General features: G+C 41.5%; 1 protein-coding gene across 2 annotated transcripts in view; it reads left to right on the forward strand.

The window, feature by feature from the left end:
* Window positions 1-15318, forward strand: part of PRR16 (proline rich 16) — a 576663-nt gene that overhangs the window by 493451 nt on the left and 67894 nt on the right. The gene's annotated exons all lie outside the window — the stretch shown is intronic.

Consider the following 15318-nt stretch of genomic DNA (forward strand, 5'->3'; position numbering starts at 1 on the left):
GCCTTAAAGTAATATTTTGTTGAAATACCTTTGTATTTTTTACAGTATTCCATCTTTTACAGATGGGGGCTATTATTTATTTACTTATTTATTTATTTTACTCACTTACATAGCACCATTAATTCCACAGCGCTTTACAGACATTATTGCATGCCGCATCTAAAAGGGGCATGTCAGAATGGCACATCTAGAATGTTTGCCCACATCTACTTACAGTAATACTACATATCTTTTAGACTGAATATCTCTTTACAGCCCTCTTTAGGTAAACCCATAGATTTCCAATTGGATTCACGTCTGGGCTCCAGCTGGGCCATTCCAAAACTTTGATCTTCTGATGAAGCCATTCCTTTATCAATTTGGAAGTATGCTTAAAGGGGTTTTCACATAATCTCAGTGCATATCTGGGCTGCAGAATGCTGACAATAAGTAATTTACCTTCTGTGGCCAGTTTTCAGCGTTTGCGAGATATTATCTCTTGCTTGTAAGGATGTGTGCACACGCTGCGGATTCTGCTGCGGTTCCGCAGCGGATTCGGCCGCTGCGGGTCCGCAGCAGTTTTTGCTGCAGTATACAGTACCATTATTCCCTATGGGAATAAAAAACTGCAGTGCAGATGGTGCGGATTTTTCCACGCGTTTTTTCTGCGGTTTTAAAACCGCAGAAAGAATTGACATGTCAATTCTTTCTGCGGATTCCGCTGCGGTTTGCCATCTCCCCCATTGTGGAGATGAAAAACCGCAGGGCAAAACCGCAGAGCAATCCGCAGGTAAAACCGCAGGTCTTTTGACCTGAAGATTTACCTGCGGATTTTACAAAATCTGCGCCGCCAAATCTGCACCCCATTCCGCAGCGTGTGCACGTAGCCTAAGATAAACGTCCAGAGGGGGTGTGTTCTGGCATTGAAATGAGAACTGGTCTTTCCTCCTCAATAGTTTCACTTTCCATAGATCACTGTTCAGCGTGTGTCTGGGGGAGGAGCAGCTGCTCTCTGCACTGAGGCTGCTAGAGGGGGAGGATTTGTTACTGTGTGAGGAGCGCTAGGCTTGTTCATGTGGTCGGGGAGGGCCTGTTGCTATGGAGGGTGGGGTTGTTGCTATAGAGGGCAGGTTTTTAGTAGAGTAGAAGGAAACGACCAGTTCTCATTTCAATGCCAGAACACACCCCCCTTGGACGTTTTTCTTACAAGCAAGAGATGATATCTTGGAAACCATGCAAACTTGCCACAGAAGGTAAATTACTTATTGTCAGCATTCTGCAGCCCAGATATGCACTGAGATTATGTGAAAAGCCCGGACAACCCCTTTAAAGAGTTATTTCCATCTGCACTTTTATAGATGTCTTCTGCAGTCTTATATCCACTTTACTGGCAAGTGATAAGTAGACCTGTGCATATAATAAACCCCTCAGTTGCAAATGTTTTCTGCCAATGATAGACTGGTGACTAGTTATTGATTTCCTTTAGAGAGAAAATAATTCCCCTCTTTACTCCTAGAGAAGGGCAAGATTTCCTCTCCTCCATCTCAGGCAATTAAGGACGTTTAATATGATGCAAACAGGGCTTACCTAACCCACATATTCAATTTTCTTAATTATATATATAATTGGTTGCTCATTGTTGATAATTCATTATGACGTTAGTCTATCATTCTGTAATTGTTACGTATAACTAATGTCATTTACACCAGGGTTCCCCAACTCCAGTCCTCAAGGCCCACCAACAGATCATGTCTTCAGGATTTCCTTTGTATTGCACTGGTGAAGCAATTATCACCTAAGCAATACTAAGGAAATCCTGAAAACATGATCTGTTGGTGGGCCTTGAGGACTGGAGTTGGGGAACCCTGATTTACACTATTTACACTATGAACACTAAGATTTTAGTCTTTCAGTTCAGAGTCTTGTAATAGAGTATGTGACATCTCTTTCTTGACAGAGGGAAAAATGTGGGACTTATAAAACACAAACTTTTTTTTCCCCCAAGGTAGGAGAGTTCTCATGAAATAGTGAGTTCCTCCAAGAAAACTCTTTTCTTAAACACAGAGTGCAGAACAGTATCCTGTTCTATTTGTTTACCTGTGCTGTTTTGTGGTTTGCTTTCTCAGTAGTTATAAGTAAGTTTTTTTTTTATATAGTGTATACATTTTTCAGCTCTCTAATTGTGAATCTTGTTATTGTTATTATGGACACTGATTAAACATGAATGTTAAAATCATACAACGTTAGGGGTTTAAATAGTCCTAGAAAGAGGTTTGCCTTTTGGTTTTGGAGGGAGGTTAACAACTACCAAGCCCAACAAATTTTACAATCCATTTTATCCTGTTGCCCATGTGAAAATGAAAAAATTGAGGCTGAAAGAAAATTTTTGTGAAAAAAATGTACTTTTTCATTTTTACAGATCAATTTGTGAAGCACCTGGGGGTTCAAAGTTCTCACTATAAATATAGATAAGTTCCTTGGGGGGTCTAGTTTCCAAAATGGGGTCACTTGTGGGGGAGCTCCAATGTTTAGGCACACAGGGGCTCTCCATACGTGACATGGTGTCCGCTAATGATTGGAGCTAATTTTCCCTTCAAAAAGTCAAATGGCGCTCCTTCCCTTCTGAGCACTGCCGTGCGCCCAAATAGTGGTGTATGACCAAATATGAGGTATCAGTGTACTCGAGAAATTTCCCAACAAATTTTAGGATCCATTTTATCCTGAGCCCATGTGAAAATGAAAAAATTGAGGCTAAAAGAACATTTTTGCTGGAAAAAATAAAAAATGTCTATTGTTTCCTTCCACGTTGCTATAGTTCCATTGAAGCACCTGAAGGGTTAATAATCTTCTTGAATGTAGTTTTGAGTAGCTTGAGGGGTGCAGTTTTTGGAATGGGGTCACTTTTGGGTGTTTTCTGTCATGTAGACCCCTCAAAGGGACTTCAAATGTGAGGTGGTCACTAAAAAAATGGTTTTGAAAAATTTTGCTGGAAAAATGAGAAATCGCTGGTCAATTTTTAACCCTTATAACTTACTAACAAAATTTTTTTTCCTCAAAATTGTGATGATGTAAAGTAAACATGTGGAAAATGTTATTGTCACATAACTCTCTGGTTTAAAAGAATACAAATTCAAAATTTGAAAATTGCAAAATTTTCAAAATTTTTGCCAAATTTCCGATTTTTCACAAATAAACGCAAAAATTATCAACCTAAATTTGCCACTAATATGAAGCCCAACATGTTACAAAAAAACATTCTCAGAATCGCTAGGATCCTCCATTGAAGCAATCCTGAGTTATTACCTCATAAAGGGACACTGGTCAGAATTTCTAAAAAAAAGGCCAGGTTATTAAGATCAAAATAGGCTGGGTCATGAAGGGGTTAAGATGCAACAAAAATTATTATTATTCCTGGCCACTGATACCTGGGGCTATTTATATATGGTCAATATATGTAATAGGCAAAAGCAGCAGCAGACAGTAATGGAATGGACCCTCTTGATGTATGCAATGAAGTATGCCACATACAATGCCTGACTAGCAGTGATAGCTAGATACCCACATACAGTGCCTGCATGCCTTGCACTGATATGTATATAATACACACATACACTGCCTGCCTACCTAGCACTGTAATCTATATACCCCGTAATTAGTCTGTAGAAGGACTGTTGATTTAGCTGGATTTGTGTATTCAATTATGGTATACCCACAGTAACTGTATACCCCACCTATTCTGTCCCTATCGCTGCAGCAACTCTCCTAACACTCGTGATTTCAAAGCTGACTGGGACGAGCGGGGCAGTGTCAAGTCTGATATAGACCTGATGACGCTGTATGGCCAGCCAATCACTGCAATGCCACAACCAACATGGCTGTGGCATTAAAGTGTGTGGCAGACAATCCCTGCATGTTGATTGGTGCTCTAAAGAGTGCCAAAAATGCAGGGCGGGGACCTGAATTCTCACCGAACAATCCCAGAAATGCTCGGCGTTCACCGATCACCCAGTGGACAGCGATGCTCGGGCGAGTACCAAGCATTACAGAGTATGCTCGCTCATCACTACTCCTTATGAATAACATATTATAATGATGACATAGGTAGCCAAAGGATGAGCCTGTGCGCCCCCTCCTGTTCTTCAATTTACAATCTATCAATTATTGATGCTGGTACTCAGTGTGTTTACATTCATATGTTGCCTTTTTAGGCTTTTTTTTTGTACTTTGCTCCTGCCATGTATATTGATTTGCATTACTATATTATTTTAGGCAGGTGTTTCTCTTAGCTGCTGTATTGAGTCTAATCATATAATCATAGAATCGTAGAGTTGGAAGGGACCTCCTGGGCCATCTGGTCCAACTCCCTGCTCAAAGCAGGATTCGCTAAATCATCCCAGACAGATGTCTGTCCAGTCTCTGTTTGAAGACTTCTATTGAAGGAGAACTCACCACCTCCCGTGGCAACCTGTTCCACTCATTGATCACTCTCTGTCAAAAAGATTTTTCTACTATCTAAGGCTGGTTTCACATTTGCGTTTTTTAGCGCTGGAAAAAAACGCACACCTGCGCATGCGTTTTTTCCCCTATATTTAACATGGGTGCGCATACCTGCGCACTGGTCAGCGCATGTATGCGATTTTCATGCGCTGCGTTTTTTTGGGGTGTGCGATTGGATTTTCCAGACGCAGCATGTTGCATTTTTTGGCCCTGCAAAAAAGCGCATGCGCACATATGCGCACGTTTTGCGCTAAAAATGGCCATTATAGCCTATGGATGCGCATATGTGCGCACTGGCATGCTCATGTATGCGTTTTTTTGCATATGCGTTTTTTTTTTAAACCATGGAATTTAGGGGTTTGGGTTAGAGTTAGGGTTTGGAAGTCGCCTTGCTACACTTGTAAGGAGAGCTTTAAACTAGAACAACATGGGAAGGGAAGCAAAAGACCAGAAAAAGCCATACACCTGACAAATGCTATTGAGAACTCTGCTATTAGAAGTGGAAAGGAAGAACAAAGACGAAAGAATCTAATTAATAAAAATATTGGAGAAAGAGAAACCAATCACAAACTAAAATGTTTCTATACTAATGCACAAAGCATGGGCAACAAACAAGGAGAATTGGAACTACTAACACAGGAAAAGAAATATGATGTCATTGGAATCACTGAAACTTGGTGGGACAATACACATGATTGGAATACAAGACTAGAAGGATACAACTTATTTGCAAGAAACAGACTTGATAAACGAGGAGGGGGTGTCGCATTGTATGTTAGAAACGCGTATATCTGCACAGAGATTGAAGCTTCAGAGACTGGGAGTTCTGTGGAAACTGTTTGGGTAAGAATACAAGGACAGAACAATGGAAAGGACACCATTGTAGGCATTTACTACAGGCCGCCTGTGCAAGCTGAAGCTATGGATGAACTCTTTATGCATCAAATGGCCAAGTTCTCCAAAAAATATGACATAGTTGTCATGGGAGATTTCAACTATCCAGACATTTGTTGGGAATCTCTCTCAGGCAAAACTAACAGGTCAAGGAAATTTTTATCCTCTCTTGCTGACAACTTTATCTTCCAAAAGGTAAGGGAGAAAACAAGGGGAACTGCTACCTTGGATCTAATCCTTATAAACAGGGAGGAAATGGTTGAGGAGGTAAAAGTGGCTGGGACCCTAGGAGGTAGCGACCATGCTATTTTAGAATTTTGGATAACTAGAGGCGGAAGACCTGTGAAGACTCAGACGTCAAGGTTAGATTTCAGAAAGGCAGATTTTAAGGGATTCAGAAAGAGAATTGGAGGGATCCAATGGCTGGATATCCTTAAAGACAAAAATGTCCAGGAAGGATGGGAAATCTTGAAAAATGAAATTCTCAAAGCACAGTTGTTAACAATTCCGAAAAGAGGGAAGAATAGGAAGCAGTTAAGGAAACCAGGATGGATGAACACAGAACTTAAGCACATGCTAAAAAGGAAGAAAAAAATGTTTATAAAATGGAAAGAGGGAGGCATATCTAAAGAAGAATATAATGCTGTCTGCAGAACCTGCAGGGCACAAATCAGATTAACTAAAGCTGAAAATGAATTGAGGCTTGCAAGAGATGTCAAAAGCAATAATAAAGGATTTTGGGGATATGTCAAAAGTAAAAGAAAAGTCAAAGATGCTATAGGATTTTTACAGGATGAAAATGATGAAATGGTAAGACAGGATGTTGAGAAGGCTGAACTTTTAAATTCCTATTTTGCATCTGTTTTCTCTCAGAAAGGAAATGTAACATCAACTGTTATTCACTGTCCTATTAAGGGAATAGAAGAATCCAGGATATCTATAAACAGAAAGATAGTGAGGAAACACTTAGCTAGCCTAAATGAATTCAAGTCTCCAGGTCCAGATGAATTACACCCCAGAGTGCTGAAGGAGATAGCAGAAGAAATTTTTGAACCCCTCTCTATAATCTTTGAAAATTCTTGGAGAACAGGAGAAGTGCCAGAAGACTGGAGAAGAGCAAATGTTGTTCCTATCTTCAAAAAGGGGAAGAAGGTGGACCCAGGTAACTATAGGCCAGTGAGTCTGACTTCTATACCAGGAAAGATCTTTGAACAAATTATTAAACAACATGTATGTCAATACCTGGATAAGAATGAAGTGATTAAACAGAGTCAGCATGGGTTTGTAACTAATAAGTCATGTCAGACTAACTTAATTTCCTTCTATGACGGTATCACTGATTGGGTGGATCAAGGAAATGCTGTAGATATAGTATATCTTGACTTCAGCAAAGCATTTGACAAAGTCTCTCATACAATCCTTATTGAAAAAATGATTAAGTATGGAATGGACAAGGCAACTGTTAGGTGGATTCATAACTGGCTTAGTGATCGGACCCAAAGAGTGGTCGTAAATGGCTGCACATCCAGTTGGAAGAATGTCTCAAGTGGGGTACCACAGGGCTCTGTCCTGGGCCCTGTATTGTTCAACATCTTTATCAACGATTTAGATGAAGGAATTGAGGGTAAACTGATTAAATTTGCTGATGACACAAAGCTAGGAGGGATAGCTAATACTAGAGAAGAGAGAGAGAGGATTCAAAAAGATTTAAATAAACTGGAGAAGTGGGCAGCAACTAACAGAATGGTTTTTAACAGGGAGAAATGCAAAGTACTACATCTGGGCAATAAAAATGGAAAAAGCATATATAGAATGGGAGGAATAGGGCTAAGTGACAGCACATGTGAAAAAGACTTGGGTATACTAATAGATCACAGACTGAATATGAGTCAACAGTGTGATGCAGCAGCAAAAAAGGCAAATGCAATTCTAGGATGTATTAACAGAAGCATACAGTCTAGATCACGTGAAGTCATTATTTCCCTCTACTCCTCTTTGGTCAGACCTCATCTGGAATATTGTGTCCAGTTTTGGGCACCACATTTTAAAAAAGACATCAACAAACTGGAGCAAGTTCAGAAAAGAGCGACCAGAATGGTGACCGGTCTGCAAACCCTGTCTTATGAGGAAAGGTTGCAGGATTTGGGAATGTTTAGTTTGCAAAAGAGAAGACTGAGAGGAGACTTAATAGCTGTCTACAAATATCTAAAGGGCTGTCACATTGTAGAAGGATCAACTTTATTCTCATTTGCACAAGGAAAGACTAGAAGCAATGGGATGAAACTGAATGGGAGGAGACACAGATTAGATATTAGAAAAAACTTTTTGACAGTTAGAGTGATCAATGAGTGGAACAGGCTGCCACGAGAAGTGGTGAGTTCTCCTTCAATGGAAGTCTTCAAACAGAGGCTGGACAGACATCTGACTGGGATGATTTAGCGAATCCTGCTTTGAGCAGGGGGTTGGACCAGATGGCCCAGGAGGTCCCTTCCAACTCTACGATTCTATTCTATTCTATGATTTGTTAAGGGGGTTTAGGGTTAGGGTTATGGTCAGGGTCAGGGTCAGGGTTAGGGTTAGGGTTAGGGTCAGGGTTAGGGTTAAGTATGGTTTTGTTAAGGATTAGGGTCATGGTTAGGGTCAGGATTAGGGTTAAGTATGGTTTTGTTAAGGGTTAGGGTCAGGGTTAGGGTCAGGATTAGGGTTAAGTATGGTTTTGTTAAGGATTAGGGTCAGGGTTAGGGTCAGGATTAGGGTTAAGTATGGTTTTGTTAAGGGTTAGGGTCAGGGTTAGGGTTAGGGTTAGGGTTAGGGTCAGGGTTAGGGTCAGGATTAGGGTTAGGGTTAGGGTTAGGGTCAGGGTTAGGGTTAAGTATGGTTTTGTTAAGGGTTAGGGTCAGGGTTAGGGTTAGGGTCAGGGTTAGGGTTAGGGTTAGGGTTAGGGTTAGGGTCAGGGTTAGGGTTAGGGTTAGGGTCAGGGTTAGGGTTAGGGTTAGGGTTAGTTAGGGTTTAGGGTTTGGGTTAGGGTTAAGTATGATTTGGTTAAGGGTTAGGGTCAGGGTTAGGGTTAGGGTTAGGGTCAGGGTTAGGGTTAGTAAAGTCATGGTTTGGGTAGTGTGAGGGGCCACCTAAAAATGTTGGAAAAAAACGCAAACGCGGTAAAAACGCGCTAAAAACGCATACAAATGCATAAAAACGCTGCGTTTTTTTCATGCATGCTCATAAAAATGCTTGAAAAAAACGCAGCAGTTGTATGCTTATGTATGCGTTTTTTCAATGCGTTTTTTTGCGGGAAAAACGCGCTGCAAAAAAAAGCAAGTGTGAAACTAGCCTAATCTGTGTCTCCTCCCATCCAGTTTCATCCCATTGCTTCTAGTCTTTCCTTGTGCAAATGAGAATAAAGTTGATCCTTCTACAATGTGACAGCCCTTGAGATATTTGTAGACAGCTATTAAGTCTCCTCTCAGTCTTCTCTTCTGCAAGCTAAACATTCCCAAATCCTGCAACCTTTCCTCAAAAGACAGAGTTTGCAGACCGGTCACCATTCTGGTCGCTCTTTTCTGAACTTGCTCCAGTATGTTGATGTCTTTTTTAAAATGTGGCACCCAAAACTGGACACAGTATTCCAGATGAGGTCTGACCAAAGAGGAGTAGAGGGCAATTATGACTTCACGTGATCTAGACTGTATGCTTCTGCTAATACATCCTAGAATTGCATTTGCCTTCTTTGCTGCTGCATCACACTGTTGACTCATTCAGTCTCTGATCTATTAGTATACCCAAGTCTGTTTCACATGTGCTGTTGCTTAGCCCTATTCCTCCCATTCTGTATATGCTTTTTTCATTTTTATTGCCCAGATGTAGTACTTTTTATTCTTCCCTGTTAAAAACCATTCTGTTAGTTGCTGCCCACTGCTCCAGTTTATTTATATCTTTTGGAATCCACTCTCTCTTCTCTAGTATTAGCTATCCCTCCTAGCTTTGTGCCATCAGCAAATTTAATCAATTTACCCTCAATTCCTTCATCTAAATTGTTGATAAAGATGTTGAACAATACAGGGCCCAGGACATTCAGAGATCCACAATGAACTTCAATGAATGAGTTTGCTGCACTGAAAGTAAAGGGGCCGAGTAATACTGCACGCCCCACTTTTCAGTTTTTGAATTTCCACAAAAATGTAAAATAACCAATAAAATTCGTTTAACTTCACAATTGTGCCCCACTTGTTGATTCTTCACCAAAAAATTACATTTGGTATCTTTATGTTTGAAGCAACATATGTGGGAAAAGGCTGAAAAGTTCCAGGGAGCCAAATACTTTCGCTATGCACTGTATATAGGCAGTTGTGGGTCCCCACATATGGTACATAGGGGAGCTGTTGGGCCATCAAATCTGTATAGAGAAGCTGTTTGGGCAATCATACAGCATATATTGGATCTGTAAGGACATCATACTGCCTATAGAGGAGCTGTTGGCATCACACTGCATATAAAGGAATGTTTTGTCAGTTAAAGGCCACAGGCTAAAACATGCTACCTTGGGTAAGGCAAAGTAAATCAAAATGGTCTCACCAACTTGGTATTGCAGGAACTTGTCACTCTAGCATAAACTGTCCACCATTTAAAGGTCTTTCTCTAGCTCCAAGACAACACATTCTGCTAAGCTAACCCAGCTTCCTGTTATCATAGAATCATAGAGTCTTTGAATGGTAGAGTTGGAAGGGACCTCCTGGGCCATCAGGTATAATCCACCTGCTCAAAGCAGGATTCTCTAAATCATCCCAGACAGATGTCTGTCCCGCCTCTGTTTGAAGACTTCTATTGGAGGAGAACGCACCACCTCTCATGGCAGCCTGTTCCACTCATTGATCACCCTAAGAATTAAAGTACGTTATGGCTAATTTTTCTATTTCCTTTTTATACATACAGTAGGTACGGAAAGTGTTCAGATCCCTTTAAAAGTTTCACTCTTTGTTTCAATGCAGCCATTTGGTAAATTCAAAAAAGTTCATTTCATTTTTTTTCTCATTAATGTACACTCTGCACCCCATCATGACTGAAAAAAAAGAAATGTAGAAAGTTTTGCAAATTTATTAAAAAAGAAAAACTGAAATATCACATGATCATAAGTATTCAAACCCTTTGCTCAGACACTCATATTTAAGTCACATGTGGTCCATTTCCTTGTGATCCTCCTTAAGATGGTTCTACTTCTTCATTGGAGTCCAGCTGTATTTAATTAAACTGATAGGACTTGATTTGTAAAGGCACACACCTGTCTATATAAGACCTCACAGCTCACTGTGCATGTCAGACCAAATGAGAATCATGAGGTCAAATGAACTAGCCAAGGAGCTCAGAGACAGAATTGTGGCAAGGCACAGGTCTGACCAAGGCTACAAATGAATTTCTGCAGTACTCAAGGTTCCTAAGAGCACAGTGGCCTCCATAATCCTTAGATGGAAGAAGTTTGGAACCACCAGAAGTCTTCCAATACCTGGCCGTCCAGCCAAACTGAGCAATCATGGGAGAAGAGCCTTGGTGATAGAGGTAAAGAAGAATCCCAAGATCACTGTGGTTGAGCTCCACAGATGCAGTAGAGAGATGGGAGAAAATTCCACAAAGTCAACTATCTCTACATCCCTCCACCAGTTGGGCCTTTATGGCAGAGTGGCCCAATGGAAGCCTCTCCTTATTGCAAGACATGAAAGCTAAAAAACACATGAAGGAGACCCAGACTATGAGAAACCTTCTCACATTCTCTTCCCTCTCCACTCCATGTCTACAATCCCCACCCCACAAACTTTCACACCCTCGCAGAAATCTTAAACACCTTGACCTACACTGATTCTCTGAATCCCTCCTCCCTCTCACAGATATAAGTTCCTTACACAATGCGGATGACGCTGCTGCTCTATATAACACCACAATAGCTGTAGCTTTGGAATCTGCTGCCCAACTTACACATACCAAAGCTCGCAAAATCAACAGACAGCCCTGGCACACCAGCCTGACCAAAGAACTGAGGCGAGCTTCCAGGGCTGCTGAGCGCAGATGGAAAAGATCCCACTCCAACGAGCACTTCATCGCATTCAAACAGTCTCTCACTACTTTCAAGACCACACTCGCCACAGCTAAACAAACCTACTTCTCATCGCTCATATCCGCCCTGTCTCACAACCCTAAACAGCTATTCAACACCTTCAATTCTCTCCTCCGTCTCCCAGCACCTCCTCCCTCCCCACTCATCTCAGCTGAAGACTTTGCCTCATTTTGCAAGCAGAAGATTGATAACATCAGAGACAGTTTTGGTCAACAACCCTCAGAGCCCCTTCTCCCGTCTTCCCAGCCCTCCACCTCCAAAACCAACTTCTCCACCATTACAGAAGATCGACTCTCCACTCTACTCTCAAGATCACATCTCACCACTTGTGCACTTGACCCGATCCCTTCCCACTTCATCCCAAACCTCACCACAGTCTTCATCCCAACCCTAACCCATCTCTTCAACCTATCACTAACAACTGGTGTTTTCCCCTCAAGCTTTAAACATGCCTCAATCACACCTATCCTCAAAAAGCCCTCTCTTGACTCATCCTCTGTATCTAGCTATCGCCCTATATCACTTCTCCCCTATGCCTCCAAGCTACTGGAACAACACATCTACCTTGAACTGTCCTCCCATCTCTCTTCTTGCTCCCTCTTCGACCGCTTACAATCTGGCTTCCAGTCACAGCACTCCACCGAAACTGCCCTTACTAAGGTCACCAATGACCTCTTAACCGCCAAGAGAAAGCGACACTACTCTGTCCTCCTCCTCCTGGACCTGTCGGCTGCCTTTGACACAGTGGACCATTCCCTACTATTACAGACCCTCTCATGCCTTGGCATCACAGACTTGGCCTTGTCCTGGATCTCATCATACCTAACAGACCGGACATTCAGCGTCTCCCACTCACACGCCACCTCCTCACCTCACCCCCTATCTGTCGGAGTCCCACAAGGTTCAGTCCTAGGATCCCTGCTCTTCTCCATTCACACCTTTGGCCTGGGACAGCTTATAGAATCTCATGGCTTTCAGTATCATCTCTATGCTGATGACACACAGATCTACATCTCTGGACCAGATATCACCTCCCTGCTAACCAGAATCCCTCAATGTCTGTCCACTATTTCATCCTTCTTCTCTACCAGATTTCTGAAACTTAACATGGACAAAACAGAATTCATCATCTTTCCCCCATCTCACGTGACCACCCCAACGAACCTATCCATTACAGTAAATGGCTGCCCACTCTCCCCAGTCCCACAAGCTCGCTGCCTCGGGGTAATCCTTGATGCTGATCTCTCCTTCAAACCACATATCCAAGCCCTTTCCACTTCCTGCCGACTTCAACTCAAAAATATTTCACGAATCCGTTCATTCCGCAACCAAGAATCTGCAAAAACCCTAGTCCATGCCCTCATTATCTCTCGCCTTGACTACTGCAACCTCCTGCTCAGTGGCCTCCCCTCGAACACTCTCGCACCCCTCCAATCTATTCTAAACTCCGCTACCCGACTAATACACCTGTCCCCCCGCTATTCCCCAGCTTCTCCCCTCTGTCAATCCCTTCACTGGCTCCCCATTGCCCAGAGACTCCAGTACAAAACCCTAACCATGACATACAAAGCCATCCACAACCTGTCTCCTCCATACATCTGTGACCTTGTCTCCCGGTACTTCCCTGCACGCAACCTCCGATCCTCACAAAATCTCCTTCTCTACTCCCCTCTTATCTCCTCTTCCCACAATCGCATACAAGATTTCTCTCGTGCATCACCCCTACTCTGGAACTCTCTACCACAACATATCAGACTCTCACCTACCATCGCAGCCTTCAAAAAGAGCCTGAAGACCCACCTCTTCCGACAAGCCTATAACCTGCAGTAACCACCGATCGACCAAACCGCTGCATGACCAGCTCTACCCTCGCCTACTGCATTTTCACCCATCCCTTGTAGATTGTGAGCCTTCACGGGCAGGGTCCTCTCTCCTCCTGTACCAGTTATGACTTGTATTGTTCAACATTATTGTACTTGTTTTTATGTATACCCCTCCCTACATGTAAAGCGCCATGGAATAAATGGTGCTATAACAATAAATAATAATAATAATAATAATAATAATAATAATAATAATAAATAAGATTGTCTGGTCTGATGAGACGAATATAGAACTTTTTGGTGATAATTCTAAGTGGTATGTGTGGAGAAAACAAGGCACTGCTCATCACCTGCCCAATACAATCTCAACAGTGAAACATGGTGGTGTCAGCATCATACTATGGGGGTGCTTCTCAGCTGCAGGGACAGGGCATCTGGTTGCAATTAAAGGAAACATGAATGCGGCGTGGCCAAGTACAGAGATATCCTGGATGAAAACCTCTTCCAGAGTGCTCTGGACCTCAGACTTGGCCGAAGGTTTACCTTTCAACAAGACAATGACCTTAAGCACACAGCTAAAATAACAAAGTCATGGCTTCAAAACAACTGTGACCATACTTGACTGGCCCAGCCAGAGCCCTGACCTAAACCCAATCTCTGGAGAGACCTGAAAATGGCTGTCCACCAACGTTCACCATCCAACCTGACGGAACTGGAGAGGAACTGCAAGGAAGAAAGGCAGAGAATCCTGAAATCCAGGTATGAAAAAGTTGGCATATCATTTCCAAGATGACTCATGGCTGTACTAGCTCAAAAGGGTGCTTCTACTCAATACTGAGCAAAGGGTCTGAATACTTACACCATGTGATATTTCAGTTTTTCTTTTTTAATAAATTTGCAAATATTTCTACGTTTCTGTTTTTTTCAGTCAAGATGTGGTGCAGAGTGTGCATTAATGAGAAAATCAATGAACTTTTTAAATTTACCATATGGCTGCAATGAAACAGAGTGAAAAATTTAAAGGGGTCTGAATACTTTCCGTACCCACTGTATTTATATAACATATGTAACAGTGTAACTGTACATTCTCTAGAAGTGTCATCATTTTATTTTCTCTATGCAAAGGTTCACCCAGCATTATTCATAGGAATAAACAGCAATTTAGCATATTAACCCACTTAGCTGGAAGCATTTTGTGTATTAAACTGTTTAGTTTTGGACTGTATCCCATTCAAACAAGACTGTTCAAATAAAAACTTGATGACAGCTCAAAAATTTGATTTGCAAATTATAAAATCACACTAGCAGACTCAATTTCAAAAGAATATTTCACAACTTGAGTGATACAAAATGTTTATAGTTCCTCTTAAGTATGAGTGGATTTGCACACATTTTAGTGGGTAGTGCTTTATATCTTAATTTGAAAACCACTTTGCAAATTGCTCCCTTATATTGATATCAGTGCAGTTTCAATAGATAAAAAAAATTTAACTGTGGTGCGCACTATCGTGTCACTGGGTGTCACCTTAGATAAAAATCCATTAGATAGGTGACTGGAATAGATTACTTTATGCAAATTGCAGTGCTCATGACTGAAAGCACAGTAAGCTAAACTCAGGTCTTGTTTATTTTACCCCAGTGTATAATAATGGACATTAAATTTGTGGAAAATAACTTTTCCGCATATTTAATCTTTTGTTAAAAATCTCAATAACAGGCATATTAAATTTTGCCTAATCCTCTCATTTCTGATGGGAAACTTAGACATTATTCAAAAATGATCCATACTTCCCATCTTGGTTGGGAAGATAATTTTTTTATTAGACTGGAGACACACTAGCGGTTTTAAAATCGGTCATATTTGATGCAGGAGAGTCAGACGAATCTAATGCAAATATCATACGCTTTTTCTGGGAGTACAATCCGATTTTTCACACCTAGCATCCGATTTACATCAGAATGCAGTGCAATTGCTATCTGATAGCGATTTTAAAATGAGCATTCACATACAGCAATTTTCTG

Source organism: Dendrobates tinctorius, unplaced genomic scaffold (genome assembly GCF_039654945.1).
Source record: "Dendrobates tinctorius isolate UK_male_01 unplaced genomic scaffold, ASM3965494v1 ptg000003l, whole genome shotgun sequence".
NCBI lineage: Eukaryota > Metazoa > Chordata > Amphibia > Anura > Dendrobatidae > Dendrobates > Dendrobates tinctorius.